This window comes from Vombatus ursinus, unplaced genomic scaffold, assembly GCF_900497805.2.
Source record: "Vombatus ursinus unplaced genomic scaffold, bare-nosed wombat genome assembly UNPS02004915.1, whole genome shotgun sequence".
Taxonomy (NCBI): domain Eukaryota; kingdom Metazoa; phylum Chordata; class Mammalia; order Diprotodontia; family Vombatidae; genus Vombatus; species Vombatus ursinus.
The window spans coordinates 179,489-192,907 of record NW_020944693.1 but is presented as its reverse complement, the minus strand read 5'-3'; the positions used below and the strand labels follow the sequence as shown (position 1 = coordinate 192,907).

Below are 13,419 nucleotides of genomic sequence, written 5' to 3'. Positions count from 1 at the left end.
ACATGCCTATTTGTGTCTAATGATGCTCAGTGGGGGAGGGGATGGAAGAATAAAAGAAAAAAACTATAATTTTGTTGTATATTAGAAAGGAATAGAAAGTTGTACATTGTAGATTTGCAGTTTTGTTTACAATCATCTTTTTTTGTTGTTGTTGTGCTATGTTATGGAAATGCTTGTTTTATTCCATAAATTAAAAAAAAGTAGATTTGGCCAAATGGAAAAGGAGGTCCAAAAGCTCACTGAAGAAAATAATTCCTTAAAAATTAGAATTGGACAAGTGGAAGCTAATGACTCCATAAAACTTCAAGAAGCAATAAAAAAAATCAAAAGAATGAAAATACAATGAAATATGAAATATCTCATTGGAAAAACAACTGACTGGAGAACAGATCCAGGAGAGATAATTTAAGGATTATTGGATTACTTAAAGGCTATGATTTAAAAGAAAAAGAGTTTAGACATTATTTTTCAAAAAATCATCAAGGAAAACTACCCTGGTATTCTAGAACCAGAAGGCAGAATAGAAATTGAAAGAATCCACCAATCACCTCCTGAAAGAGATCCCAAAAGAAAAACTGATATTTATCTAAGAATTGTTCATAACAATTCTTTTCAGGCCTCAAAACCATCTTCTTCTTTTGATATCAGAATAGCATTCTTAAAGAAAAAAAATGAATCATGGCACACAGTGACCTCCGATGTGAACAAATGGATGAGCCTTTATTGAACTAACCCTTCCCAAACATGCAGCATGGCTTAAAGCCTAAAGATGCTCAGGATGTCCTCATGCCATTCTATAATGCAACCCCCTGACATGAACGCGTACAAGGAGTTCTTTAATCTAATGTCTTTCCTTGCATGTATAAGAATTGGACACTATTCAAAGACAATGACAACTGTAGCATTCCACCTCAATAAAGTTGTTTAGTTTCAAGAGATAAGAGAATTGGGATCGTGATGAGAAAGCAATAGGATGGATTTGAAAGGTGACTTTGTCTTAGCGAGGAAAAAGAGCTGGAACTTTGGAGGAACAGTGACAAGTTCTGTAGAATGCGGCTTGATGTTGATTTCCTTTGGATCAATGATACCCTTGAGGGTAAAGTTTTGAAGAATGGTGACCAGGAATAAAAACAATTCCGTCTTAGCCAGAACCTCTCTCAAACAGGCCTGTTTTCCTGAAAGAAAACAAGATTCTCTTCAGTGGTCTTCATGTGAAAATCCATTTTGATACCATCATTCCCAGAAAATCTTATCTGAGACACCTCCCCTCCACTCTAATAGAATGGCACCTTGTACCTGCTAAGAAGCTAAGTGGCACAGTGAAACAGAGTGCTGGACTTGGAACCTGGAAAAACTGATTTTACATCTGACCTCAGGCACTTTCCAGCTATATGACTCTGCACAAGTCACTTAACCTCTTTCAGACAGGTTTCCCATCTGTAAAATGGGGATAATTATAGCACCTATCTTTGAGGGTTGTGAGGATCAAAGGAGATAAATAAAATAGAGCCCTTTGAAATCTTAAAGCACTACATATTAGCTATTATATTATTAGTTTACGGGTACAACCTTCTTGCATTCATGATGTTCTCTTTTTGAAATGTAATTACTTATACTCATGTTTTCTTTTCCCTGCTCAGTTTTTTTTTAATCTTCCCAGAAGTCATAGACTATGTCTCACTTATCTTTGAGTATCTTTCTTTGCCAAGCTCAATGCCTTCTACTTTTTATTTTTTGGAGGATTTTATCAATATAAAGGTTTCCCTAATAAGGAAGTTTCTTCTACTATTATAAATAAGTAACAGTTTTGCACCTGAGAGTTTTAAACATGAGGACCTAAAGGCTAAATGATTGTCTAGATTCACATGACAGGATATGTCAGAGGCAGGACTTGAATCTATGTTGACATTAAAGCTGCCTCTTTTCCTCCATCACACTCCCTCTCCACATGTACTTTATATACCCTATAAAGTGCTTTTTAATGTTTGTTATTTGAATGAATTAATGACTAGATGAATGATCTAGGATGATCATCTGATGAACATGGTAAAATGTATGTAATGACAGAAAATGGAAGGAAACCTGTTTCAATTAAACTCAATTCAATTGTGATCATTAGGTATAACAATAAATAAATCTTGTTACGCAATATTTCCTACCTCCCATCCATGTGCTCTAATTACCACAGTGTGATATAAGTCAGTTTGCCACCCAGTAAGTATTTATTCAATACCTATTCTGTGTCAGTCCTGTGTTCTAAGAGTCAGGGATACAAATAAAGACAAAAGAAAGGAGGTAAGAAGTATTCTGAGGGACTAAATGAGGTTGCTGAAATATCCCCATTCATATTGGTTACAGAAAGAAAACTGAATCATGCTAACAGTAACAGATGTAGGAAGAAACCACAAATGTCTACTCAGAACACATTAAGAGAAGCAGCCAAGTAGAGATGTTGTAGTCTCATTCATTTCAAATAGTTAAGAGGTAAAGATGAGAAAGAAAATTTACCTACTGAAAAAGCCATGAAGAAGAAGTCACTCTTCTTAAAGCTACCATCCTTATGCAGAAGTGCTGTAGGTCAAACTGATGTGGGTTGGGGAATTCTTTTTCATCAAACAAGATAGAGGAAAGTGATGGGAACACAGTTGTGCCCTGGAGTGAAGAAATAACAATAGCAGATTAACAACTTGGTCCAATGCTAAGCATAGTGCTTTGCATATAGTAGATGCTTAAACATGCTTCTTTCTGCCAATCAGCTCTTGCAGACTAGAAGACTTTCTTCCAATTAAATTAACTCCCCATAGTGACAGTAGGATCTCTAGCCATACAGTCTCCATTTCTGTCAGCCTCTCAGCTGTGTTAGATCCTCATCTCTAGTCTCCCATGTTCTGCCTTCTGATATCTTGGCTTCTGTAAACAAGTTCTCTTGTCAGTTTTTCTGCTCATTTCTTCCCTACCTTATTCAGTCATAGAATCATATAATTTTCTATTTTGAGAATGGAATCTCATATATATCTCAAATCATATATATCTCAAATCATATACTTCAGGCTTCTCAAGAGGCATATATACTCCCCACAGAATCCTGAGAAATGTTTATCTAGACATGGATGCTTTGAGGATATGTGTATCTTGTATCCCTTTGGCCATATTGTGAAGTCTATGGACACCTCAGAATATGGTTTTTAAATTCATAAAATAAAATACATAGTGTTGAAAAGGAAATCAATTTTAGCAAAATAAAGATGGAATTTTTGCCATCTCAGTTCATTGACCCTCTATGATCTATTCGTAGACCCTAGAACACCTGTTTTAGAATTTTCCTTTCATTTATAATATTTCAAAGTTTTTTGTTGTCTTTTTTATATCACTATGGTTTTCCCTGTATCCCTGCCCCTAGCCTATCCAGAGAGATAGCCTATATAACAAAGAGTATTTTTAAATACGAAAAGCAGAAGATGATAAAAACAGCATAGCTGAACAATACATATAATATAATGTGAAAGTAACTTAAAATCTTGTTTTATTTCCTCCAGGAATTCTAGTTGAGCTTATGATAAAGCTGTGATTCCTTGGAGGATTTCTTGTAAATGATGCAGTTTTATTGTCTTCTTTTGGCTTTGTGTCCTGAACATCCCCAATCCCATACTAAGTGTTCTATCATGAGTGCTTTCTTGACTTTGTTCATTTTTCCAGCCTTCATATATCTGAACTTTTGTCAGGATCAAGTTCTGTATTTTACTAATGGAAAGAATAGTGCATTCTTCTTTCATCCTGATCTGTATTATCTGAAGGTGGGCTAATAAGCATCACTGTTCCTTAGGGAGCAGCCAGGTGGTACAGTGAATAGAATGCTGGACCTGGGGTGAGGAATACCTGATTTCAAAACCTGCATTAGACTTTCACTGTCTGTGTGACCCCGGGCAAGTTACTTAACCTCTCTTCCTTAATCTCCTCCACTGTAAAATGGAGATAATAATAACAGCAATTTCACAGGTTTGTTGTGAGAATAAAGATGAGATGATATTTATAAAATGCTTTGCAAACATTAAAGTGCTCTATAAATGCTAGATAGGGTTGTTATTGTTGGTGCTGCTGCTGCTGCCGCTGCTGTTATTGTTATTATTACAGGAGTGGTTCCAAATAGCACATTGCAGCAGGTTAGGTGGTGCTGGGGGCATCTGATCTAGCATATGCCTTTGTTGATGTCCGCCAGATCTGAGCCCCACCCAGGTTCCTGGTTCGGGGCCAGAATAAAACAGCTATGTGTTCCAGTCTTTAATAGCAAGTCTGGTTTGCTAAGTGGAAGAATTTTATAAATTGGAATTAGAAGTAGGATTTTTCCATTTGGATCATTTCCCTAGTGACCAAATATTTGTGGCTATCTTTATTAATGGACCTGGGTAGGCAAAATGCACTTATATTTTCTTCTTAGATTTCTGTCATTAATTTGTCTGATGTTATTTATAAATATTTCTTAAAGTACTTGTGAGAAAACTGGGATATTCTGCTTCCACTTACTTCACATTAAGGAAAGTCCCACTGGTTTTATATTTTCTAAATGTGTAAGTCTGGGCCATCTCTACTCATCCTGATGAATATCTGGCTACTGGACTCAGGTGGCTCTGGAGGAGAAAGTGAGGCTGGTGACCTCGCACAGCCCTCCCTCACTCAAATCAAAATCAATTGTAAGTCATGTTATCATCTCCCTGACATCATGGTTCTCTTTAAGAATGAAGGACAAACACAACCCGTGAGTAGTCTGAGTTGTCTGAATAGGGACCCAGCTGGCCAGTTCTAGTTGGGTAACTCAGCTCATCATTCAGTCTCCTTCTCCACCTTCCCCACTCAAGTTGAATTTTTTTTTTTTATTAAAGGGGCCATCCCTTGACTCACTTCTTAAAGAGGCATATTCACTGAATGGGCCTTATCTCTCTCAAAATGAGAACCTGAAAAGACCTTAGCTTAAAAGGGCCAGGGTCTCCCTTTGCATCCTGGGCCATCTAAAGTCATCCTGAAGAATATCTGGCCACTGGACCCAGATGGCTCTGGAGGAGAAAGTGAGTCTGGCGACCTTGCATAGCCCTCCCTCACTCAAACCAAAGTCAATTACAAGTCATGTCATCATCTCCCTGATGTCATGGTCCTCTTCAAGAATGAAGAACAAACACAACAAATGTGTAAGTAATGAGCACAATCAAAGCTCATGATTTGTGTAGATCATATACAGTCCTGAAGGCTTCTCAAAGATCACTGAATAATAACTTAATTTTTATCATTGTGAAAGTTCATATCCTAAGGCTTACTGACCTGTAATCTCTGACTCTAAACTGGTGGAAAGGACAGATAAAATAGTATTGTCTCTAGTTCGTAAGGTGTAAAGCTCTATCAAGGGCCTCTGTTCCTTTGGCACTTCAACTGCTGGAATTGGTCTAGGAAAATGATGTTCTCCATATTCAATCCCTCTTCTCTCTCCAGGCTTATCCCTCTAATTGGGACAGTCTTGGTGATCTTCCCCAAACCTCAAGTGGTATATTTTCCATATTTTAACCCAAATCCTCTAGTTATGGGTCATCTTATATTATCAACTATCCATATGTATCAACTCGGTTATTTCTTGGATCTTCTACGAGCCTAACTCCCTGATTCCTGAGGAATCCAACAATAATCTATAAGGGAAACAGGTACTTATGATACATCATATCTGTAGGATTGCTGCTGATTTTGGGGGGGGGATTTTTAGATCACTGATTACCTTGTCTTACCACAATGTGTAATACTGTTTCTCCTCACCAGTCTTCTTTGTTGTGTTTTCTAAGTATACGGAGTCATTATCCACCAAATGAATTTTCTGACCACAAATTTAAGTGTAACTCTGTTTACTATTTATTCTCTGTGCTTTTGGAAGCCAAGGCCATAGCTAAGTGGTAGGCTTCTGTTTCAACATCTGATCTCTCAAAACGTGGTTTGAGTTAATATATCTTTTCCATTAACAAAACTCCAACATAATGATAAATACCAAGTCATAAAAAATGGACATATATAGAGTGAGTCATTTGACTCTATCCTGTGAGGAATTATAGGTCTATAGGGCATAAGTTGGTCAAGGTTTCTGATAAGGACTTAGCATGTTTTGTGCACTGAAGGTGAAGGATATAGCAAAAAAAAAAAAAAAAACTGCTTCTGAGTGTTCTTGAGGAAAATACAATAGTTTTATTTATCTGGACTCCTGCTAAATTAAACACCCCCTTGTGTAGCTTGCACTCAAAATTTTTATCTTGGTCCACATGAATCCTGGAAAGAAGGCTATACTGCAAAAAATACTTCTCCCATTACACCTTAGTTAATTGAAAGCCTTCAGTATTGGCTCAAAAGGCTGTATGTACTGACCATAATATAGCATCGCTAAGCTGTTGGTGGTGTTCTTCATATTTCCTTCCAGGGAGAAGAAATATATGCACAACAGGTCAAAAATCTTGTTACTACTGCTTGTATTCTTCAAGGAAGCAACTAAAGTTCATCACATTTTCTGCTGAAAATATGTTCAACTGAATACACTCAAGCCAGATGTTACCTGATATATCTTGTATATATCTACTGTTGTCTCTGCAAAGAGGCCCAGTTCTCCATGAGATCCAGAGTTCTATTTTGCCCCATTTACCAAAGTCATCGTAAATGGTTTTCTTAGCCATAGATCTGCCTTTTTATATCACATGGTGGAATCATTCTTATCCAAAAAAGTATTCTCCATCAGAAGTCCAACCTAAATAATTCCTTCAATAAAGCTAAGCTGGATTCCTAGAGGAATCTATCTGTTGACTAATAGACCCCTCCATCCTAAAGATGATCTTGGTATAGTGATCCACGGTCATTCTCTGTGCAGGTAGTATTGATTCAAAGCTTCAAAATTTGAGTGAGCTAGTGGTAAAACTTCTGTAGGAGTAACCATATTTTTTTTTTGCTACACAATCAGTTACAGGAGGTCCAGGTCATGCATAGATCACTGTGAACTAAACCAAGGGTATAATCAAGGTATCTGATTCATGGAAACTACTATATATGACATCTGCACCCACTTCTTTTCCTCTAATGCCCATAAAATATGTTGATCATATATGATTCCACTACTTATCTCTGGAAAGGTAATATCCAATTCAGCACTTTTTACAATACAAGCCAATTGCCAGTCTACACTTGAAATTCAGTGCCATACATTTAGTGTTGAAGGTTTTCAGTGACAGCTCACTTCAGCATGCAGGAAAAAAAACAAAAAACTAACATTCACTTATCATCATCACTCCATTTCCCTCCCCCATCACATCACTTTTTTTTTTCCTTTGAGGAAAGTGCGCAAAAAGTTATGAATTAAAACTAAGGTCTCAGAAAATAGATTAAAGGTGGTAAGCAGACACAAGACAAAAAAAAAATTACCAGAGTTCAGAATCTAGTTCAGGTCTTTACCCATCTCCCATGAATTGACTTGGTTAATGATCAGACTACAAAAAGGGAAGGAATCATTAATGATTTAATCTAGGAGAAGTATCTCTCGAATTCAACTTTGACTGACTAGAAAAATTTGGTGGAGGCAATAGTCATTGAATGGTATTAAGAAAAAAAAATTCTCCAAAGGTCTGCTGAAAGTTAAATGACAATTGTTTTATTTGACAAAGGCAACTGCTAACTCAACTGTTACCTAAACTGCAAATCCTCGCACAATCTTGAATGGAATTTTGCCTACTAACAGGAAATTCTCTAAACACAACTGGCTTGTGAGAGTAATTATCAGGGTCATAGGGTATCTCTACCATCTTTTGCATCTCTTTAAGTAAAAAAAAATAATAATTTTAATGGATAAAAGTTATTTCTGGCAAGTTTGTTCCTAAAATGAAGAATATATCTAGAGAAGAGTATAGCTAATTATAGCTAGAGAAGACTGTGGTAGCAGCAAATTACTGTTTCAAAGCCAAATGACTGGTAAAGTACAGGGGATTTTGTTTCATAGTGGTGGGATGAGTCTTGACCAATAAGTTCATCTATGTAGGAAACCCTTGGTATGGAAACTCCACTTTTAGTAAACTAAAAGAGTAGAGGATTGCCTGGAAACTGAAAGGTAAGTGATTTTCCAATGGCCACACAACCATTATCAATCAGAGGCAGAAAAGGTATTGCTAACTCCAAAGTAGACTGTCTACCTATTGTGCTGTTACCTACCTTTCCATAGATGTTAAAGAGTATAGAGGAAAATAATAGCTTTCATTGTTTCTTCTTCAAAATCTTGAAAGACAAGTATTAAAGGCATTGTATTATTATTTCAATTTGACTGAAAATATGTTACTCAATTTAATGACAGGTTTTATATATATGTATATAGGTATGTATATATTTTCACATATACATACATATACATGCCTATATACATACACACACACACACACACACACACACATATATATATGAACGAGCAGGTTGCGGGCAAGATTGAGTAAGATAATACAAATGCTAGGGATGAGGTTGAAATGGATCTTTTCTTAGCTGAAAAGGCCACTTCAGTTGAAAAAGGTTTCATTATAGCTATTAAGTTTATATCACTATTTTTCCCATGTATTCAAACCAACAAAGAGCAAGATGATGTAATGAATAAGAAATTGGCCTTAGGTTAAAGTCACTCTCTGGCATATGTTATCTGTGTAGCCCTGGAGAAGTCAATTCACCTCTGAGTGCCCATAGCACTAACACTAGAGTATATAAGCTGGATTCACACTTTATGACACTTGCTGGGGAGTTGGGGAGTCTTAAGAGAATATGGATTCTGGATTCTAACTTGACTATGACATTTCTGTCTTCTCCCTCTTTCTTACCTTAGATATGAAGTATTGATGGTGTTTAGTGTCACCGGTTACTTCATGGGGCAAACTGAAAGGGGCAAGATTAACGTGTCTCTGTATCTCATGCAGCACGGCCTCTGTATAGGGCATCTCCAGTTTGTGTTTAATGGAAGGAATTCTATGTTGTCCAATCACTCAATCAATTTCTTCATGAATTTTATCTATGTTGACATAAAAAAAGCTTACTTTCATGTTGTCTGAATAACTGGGAACACTGAAGTGGGCACAAGAGATGCAGTTAACAGAAAGTAAATTAAACAAAACTCCCAGAAGACCAAGAGGAAGATCTTGCTCATACTCATTGGATTATATAATTTAATACTGGAAAGAAGCCTTAGATATCACTGAGTCCGAATTTTTCATTTGTCAAATAGGGAAATTAAGGACAAGAGAAGGTAACCATGCAAGTCCTGGTCTTCAGACTCCAAACCCAAGGTGTTTTCACTACATCATACTGGATAACTCACCCCCACCCCCAGAGGGGTAAAGGACTGGCTTTCCTATCCTTGGAAAATACAATTGATCTGACAGTAACTATACCACTGGCAATGTCAACTTTGAGGTAGTCATACCACAGACCAATTATATGACTTGACTCTTTAACTGGGAAGTCCCTAAGCACTTTGCTATGTTATAGCTATATGCTATACACTTATAATCAGTGAGCAGTATGAGTAAATGACTAAATCTTTTCTATCATCTGCATGACTCCTTGTAAATTGGCAGCATGTGGGAATCAACAAATCCAGGAAGAATGGGAGTATCCTTTAGTCCTCACTATTCTTCCTTTTGAAATGTCCTTAGATGGTCAAAAATTTGGTCAAAAATGGTCAAAAGTTTTGACTATGTGTCTCCTCTATTAAATAAACTCTAATATTAGACTCCTTATTATCTTTAGAATAAAACAGAAATTCCTCCACTCAGGTTTTAAAACCCTTCACAAAAACAAACAAACAAACATCTTTTCAGCCTCATATCTTAAGTATGCAATCCAGTCAAACTGTTTTTTTCTCTGTTCTTTTTGAATGGCACTCCATTTCTCATCATTTCCCATTTTTCCACCATTCTCATGGTCTTTTCCTTTGCTTCATAGAATCTCTCTCTACTTTTAAAATAAGCTCGAGCACTATGCTTTACATGATGCGCTTCCTGAACTTCCAAATGTCTACTTTGTATTTATGCTTTGGCAGGCAGTCAGTCAAATGGCATTTATGGAGTAAATAGTATGTCTCAGACACTGTGTTAAAATTTGGGGTTATAGACAAGGGCCGAAGACAATCTGTGATTTCAAGGAGCTCATCGCACAATGGGGAAGACAACATGCAAACAGTTATCAACAAGAAAGTTATACACAGGTTCAAATTGGGATGTAACCTCAGAGTGAAAGCATTAAGATTGAAATGAACTGGCAAAAGGCTTCTTGCAGAAGGTGAGACTACCTGAAATTTGAAGGAAGCCAGAAAAGCTAGGAGGCAGATGTGAGGAGGGAGAGGGTTTTAGGAATGGGCAGACAACCCATGAAAATGCCTAAAGTCCATAGATGGAGTTTCTTGTTCATGGAATAACAAAGAGACCAGTGTCACTGGATAATAGAATTCATGGAGGAAAGTAAGATTGAAGAAGACTGGTAAGATTACAAGTTGGAAAGGGCTTTTTAAAAATTATATTTTATTTCCCCCAAGTTATATGTTTAAAAAAAACAGTTTTTAACTTTCATGTGTTTTCATTCTGTGTCCTACACTTTCTCTTTTCCTTCCTCATTTCCCCCCTCCCTAAGACAGTAAACAATGAAATAGGGTATTCATGTTCAATCATGCAAAACATTTTATCATACTAGTCATGTTGTGAAAGAAGACACAGCTGTACCCAAAGGAAAGAAAACCACCAAAAAATGCAGAAGTTGAAAAATAGTATGCCTTGGTCTGCATTTGTACTCCATCAGTTCTTTCTCTGGAGGTGGGTAACCTTTCTCATCATGAGTCCTTTGCAATTGTCTTAGATCAGTGTATTAATGAGGCTAGCTAAGTTATTCACAATTAAGCATCGTATGGTATTGCTCTTACTTTGTAAAATGTTCTACTGGTTCTTCTCCCTTCACTTTGCATCAGTTTATATATCTTTACAGGTTTTTCTGAAATCATCCTGCTCACTACTTCTTATAGCACAGTAATATTCCATTACAATCTTTTACTATAATTTGTCTAGCCATTCCCCACTTGATGGGCACCATCTCAAATTCCAGTTCTTAGCCACTACAAAAAGAGCTGCTATAAATATTTTTGTACAGATAGGTTCTTTTCATTTTTTGAAGTAATTTTTCTTTTTTGCCATATTGACGAATCTGATAGGTGTGAGGCAGTACCTCAGAGATGTTTTAATTTATATTTGTCTAATCAATAGTGATTTAGAGCATTTTTTCATATGACTATAAATAGTTTGGATTTCTTCATCCTAAAACTGCCTATTCATATCCTATGACCATTTATCAATTGGGAAATGACATATTCTTATAAATTTGAATGAGTTCTCTATATATTTCAGAAATTAGGCCTTTATCAGAGACACTTGCTGTAAAAATTCTCAGTTTTCTTCTTTCCACCTAATCTTGGTTGCATTGGTTTTCTTTGTGCAAGACCATTTTAATTTAATACATATTTTTGTTGTTGTTTGCTCATGTTTTTTGGCCTTTCTCCTTTCTTTTAAATTTGAGCTCTGCTCCCAGGGTGGAAGAAGCTCTCTTTCAGCCTTCTTGTGCCAGTGGTTGCAGGCCCTGAGTGTTTACTTGCTGCTGTACTGATGTTGCCCTGAGGCCTGGGGTGCGGGGGAGGGCCTCCTGTCTGATGCCGTGCTGAGGAGGTTGGTTGTGGGGAGTCCGGTGTTGCTAGAGACTTGGGGGCCTGACAGCATACCTGGTGCCGAGCTGGGGTTTTAGTGCTGGTGTCTGGTGTGTGCTGTTTCTGTGTTTCCCCAGAGCTACACTGGACAACATGGCAGTCTGGTCTCTGGAGGCTGCCTGTTTGCCCGGGACTATTCTGAAGCAAGTGATGGGAATAGGTTCTGGTGGCTGCCAGTTTGCTTAGGCTCCCTTAAGTTTGGCATCTAATAGTTTGCCCAGGGCTACACTGAAACACATGGTGGTTCTAGGCCTGGACTCTGCCCATTCCCCTGGCTAGGCTGAGGCACGTGAGGGGTCCTGGTGTTGACTTTTTCCTGCTCCATCCCACTGGGTCTCTGGACCCACTGCTGGTTTTCTGGGGTGGGCTTGCTGCTAGCTTACTGAGACATGTCCTACCTTGCACTATGCTGCTTGTTTACCTGACTGAGACAGACCCTTCTTGCCAATCTTCCAAGTTTCTTGGACTAAAAGATTGTCTTGCCTCATCTTTTTGCTTGTTCTGCTGTTCCAGGATTTGTTCTGGGGCCCTATTTTATGGTTGTTTGGAGGTGAATATGGGAAAGTCAGAGTGGTTTACTGCTTACATCACCATCTTGGCTCCTGGAAGTCCTATTCATGAACTCATTGTAATCTTATCTTGGCATATAGTGTAAAATGTTGTTCTATACCTTGTTTTCCAGTTTTTACAGCAGTTTTTGTGAATAGTGAGTACTTGTCCCAAAAGCTGGGGTCTTTGTTTGTTTTTTTTTTTTTAACACTAGATTACCATGGTCATTTACTAATGAGTCTTGTCTACCTAATCTGATCCACTGATACACCACTCTATTTCTTTGCCAATTTATCAGATAGTTTTGATGAAAACCATTTTATAATAAAGTTTGTGATCTGGTACGACTAGGCTAGCTTCCTTCACACTTGTTTTAATCCATTCTCTTGATATTCTTGACCTTTTATTCTTCAAGATGAATTTGGTTATTATTTTTTCTAGATCTATAAAATATTTTTTGTAGTTTGATTTTTATTGCACCGAATAACTGAATTAATTTAGGAAGAATTGTCATCTTAATATGTTGTCTCAGCCTACCCATGAGCAATTAATATTCTTCCAATTGTTTAGATCTGACTTTATTTTGTAGTAAGTGTTTCATAATTGTGTTCATATAGTTCCTGGGTTTGTCTTGGCAAGTAGACTCCCAAATATTTTATATTGTCTACAGTTATTTTTTTTTAAGAAAAAGAAGAGACTTCTGGGAGCCAAGATGGTGGAGTGAAAAGTAAGTCACTCTCACTCTCCTTTATTGACCTCTAAAAAACCAGAAAATATCACCTCAGGAAAAAACCTGGAACTGCTGAGCCAGCAGAAGGATGAGGTGCAGCAGTCTTTTAACCTGGGAAGCCGGGGATATTAATGGGCAAGGTCCCCCTTGCCCTGGTGGAAAGGGAGCAATACAGGATGGGAGGCATCCCAGCAAGCCTAATTTCTTGAAAGATGTTGTCCAAGTTCTTTTTTTTATCATAGATTTCAGATAGTCCAATAATTCTTAAATTATTTCTCTTTGATCTTTCTAGGTCAGTTGTTTTTCCAATGAGATTTTTCATATTTTCTTCTATTTTTCATTCTTTTGATTTTGTTTGATT

The 13,419-nt window shown here is 37.2% G+C and overlaps 1 pseudogene; it reads right to left on the bottom strand.

The window, feature by feature from the left end:
* Nucleotides 1-743: 743 nt before the first annotated feature.
* Nucleotides 744-13,419, bottom strand: part of LOC114028506 — a 60,272-nt pseudogene continuing 47,596 nt past the window's right edge.